Raw genomic sequence first — 3,464 nt, forward strand, 5'->3', positions numbered from 1 at the left:
GGTGAGAGATGAAAGCATGCCCACTTTCATGTGACGTTGATTAGTCCTAAACGGTCGAATCGATCTCAGAGTTGGCCTTGCAGGATTAGGGCTGATTTAAAACAGTAGATGGCATTATGAACCATTTTCAGCCATGCAATGCCGAGTTTTATAAGCTTGGTAAGAGATGTATAAATTAACACCGGCATTGATGTGTTTCATCACAGAACAGACATATCATTTAGTTTATAGCTTAAAAACATGTTTAAGTGTGCATTTAAACTTTGATGCATTAATTACCTAATCATATAATATGCATTATTCAGAAAGGGCGCCATTCTGCATAGTGAGTACTTTTACTTTTAATTAAGTACTTTTTTGGAAGGGGCAAAACTTCTATTTGTAACAAAGTGTTTCCTCACTGTGGTATATTTGTACTTGAGTAAAAAAATCTGACCTATCTGTCCTCTTCTGGAATTAGCAATAAGAATAAACCTCAGGCGGAAGTATTGACATTTAAATGTGAACATCAGAAGATGCATGTGTGCCATATGGAATTGACATTACTTTGTCATTAAGGATATTTCTGTAGATACAATTTCTTTCCAAAGAATTAGCCTATCCTTCCATCTCCATGTTGCTCTCTCTTTTTGCTCTTGTCAAATCCCTATTTGAAAACTAAAAACTGAATGGTGCAAGCCTTTGTTGCTGTTTCAAGCATTTGATATGTGTGACTGAAACCATAGCTTATCCTCACCTACTGGAGCATTCAAAGCACAAGCCTGGTTTATGTGTGTGTGTGTGTGTGTGTGTGTGTGTGTGTGTGTGTGTGTGTGTGTGTGTGTGTGTGTGTGTGTGTGTGTGTGTGTGTGAGAGAGAGAGATAAGGGGTTGACTATGCAAAGCTAATGCCACGAGGGGCGGTGATGTGTCTGTCAAGACCAATACTCACCTCCACAAATATTTCAGCTTTGCAAAATTACAGTAATTTTCATTTAATCATCTGATGTATGCTTTCAGGAATTTGATGACTTGCTCGACAGAGTGAAAATTGCTTATTTCTTGGCTGTTGACACGTGTGTTATTTCAACTTTCTCCGGACGTGTTCCACTATTTTTGTAGACCTCCTATAATGTTTGAAGGGTTTCCACATTGCCTACTATACAGTATAGTGTGTCCATACCAACCACGCACTGTTCTTCTTTGATTCATATACTCAAAACGCCAAAAGAACAAAGGACATGCAACGTGCTTGATGTATTATTTAAAAAAAAATGAACACAGATGGTGTTGAGATAATTGCTAGATTTTCACCAATTCAAGAGTGGTGATTTGCACATTCACCAATTAAATCATTTTTACAAATGAATATGCAAAGCGTTACTAGCACATTCATTTTCCGATTCACTATCTGTTGTGCTATTAATTTACAACACAAGTGATTTGCGCCGCCCGAAGAGAAAAGAGAAACATTACCAATCATCCCTAAGGTGATGAGCGTGCAGGAAGAGCATACTGGAGAATTAGGCATAAATCCAAGTCAGCTCTACGGGGCGGGACTAATCATGTTTCTTTATTACTCCCAAAAAAGCAGTGGTGTAATATAAGTTACAATACACCATGATGCCTCTCCGCATGCATCCACTTAACATTCTGAAATAATAATAACACAATTTCATGAATTACCGCTGACTTATTTTCCGGCTCTTAATGTTCTCCTTAATGTCAGCAACACTGCGTTAGACGGGGCATTTTCCTAAAATGCAACACACACAAACACATAACATACTGTGCCGTAAATGTTAAATGTAGTATGATGAAGCCCATTCTGATCTTCGCTCTGTGACTTTATTTCAATTAATGAATAATTCAGCCAGATGAATTTGCACATTGTTGCATCAGATATATAGTAATAAAAAGAAGAAGAAAAAAAAAAAAGCCTTGAAGTAGAAATAAGCCAAGCATAAATGTTTCACTGCATCCTGGGTGCTGGTTTTCCACATGCAGGCAGGGACTTCACTGACATAAGGGGGTGTCTGGGTCTCACACTAATATCAAGCTCTGGAATATTTGAATAATGGAAGAAACAGAGTCTTCCTTTCAAATCGTCAAATGGAGTTTCTGTCAGGAGACAGACGGAGAAAGCCAGGCGGCCAGAGACAGAGGGAGAACTTTGGTCAGTATCCACTCTGACAGCAGTGACATTTCCATTCTTGTTTGCTTGACAGAAACCCATTGTTACTGGCTTTTCACACTGGTTAATGCACATCACTCCTATCAAAGAACACACGCTTGATATAAGTCAAAACAGTCAGTTACAGTGCTGAGGCAGAATGCCTATTTTTACCAGCCGCCCTGTTTTCACACAGATAAACGACATGGAGAAGTATGTAAAGTACGAGTAGTTAAACGACCAATTGGCTCTGTTAACAACTGTCGAATTAAATTGGTATTTGCCGTCAGTAAGCAGCCATCCATAGCTGAAAGTTGACAACAGTTTTCTTTCTTGCGATACTTTGACTTTATGAACTCTCGTGAAGAGCCACATATACTCCCACAGATTAGTGCGTACAGTGCTTTCGGGTGTGCACAACACTTAGCTTGAGTGCATGAGGCTAGAGAACAAGGTGGAATGGAAATGCAAAGGATAGCTAATGGAACCCCTGTTCTTTAACATATTAATTTTTAAAGAGATAGTTTGCCAACGCCGCTGCAGTATCACAGCCAGGCTGCCTGAAAGCCATTACAATAATGCTACATTTTCACAGATTATTTATTAATTCAGACAATGAAAGGTGCAAGAAGCCACCTTGGAGGAGACAGAATCCCTCCATCCTGTCATATGGAGGTAGATAGAGCGAAAGTAAAAAAAAAAAAACTGCAAAGACTCACTTCTCGCCCTGCACCCTTTCTGGTTGGATGTCATTGTTGCCACTGTCAAAAGCTGACAGGCCTGAAACACTCTCGACTGGCCTCCAGATATGTGCCCTTTCTGGTCTTTGGTGAGAGCTTGGAGGGACTATTAGAGATGTGAAATAAACTTGTGTGTCCTTGATGGGTGACTTTAAAAGGGGAGACTTCCATACTTCAATTACTTTTGAACACCTTCGGACTCCACGAGGCTTTGTTTTTGGGAGCGAGCGAGCAGCTGCACGCATTAGCGTTGGGTTTAGCGAATATGCTGCTTTTAGTCCAAAACATAACGATTCATACTGAGAGACACCCCTCATTCCCCATAACTGCACGGCACAAAACAAATTGTATGATTCTGAAAGCCGTTTATTGAGTAAAAGCCAAAAATGCACTTGCAGCCCGGGAAATTCGGTACAGTACATACAGTACATGCATCACGATGACAAAAATTCATCCTAATGGTCTTCTGTCAAAAATGTGTAGAGCACAGCATCTAGTGAAAAAGGATGCTATTTCCCCTTTGTTTTTTCAGTCGGGTGCATATCCATTAGAGAAAAAGACTGCAGCATCACG

The sequence above is a fragment of the Pholis gunnellus genome, assembly GCF_910591455.1.
Source record: "Pholis gunnellus genome assembly, chromosome: 10".
NCBI lineage: Eukaryota > Metazoa > Chordata > Actinopteri > Perciformes > Pholidae > Pholis > Pholis gunnellus.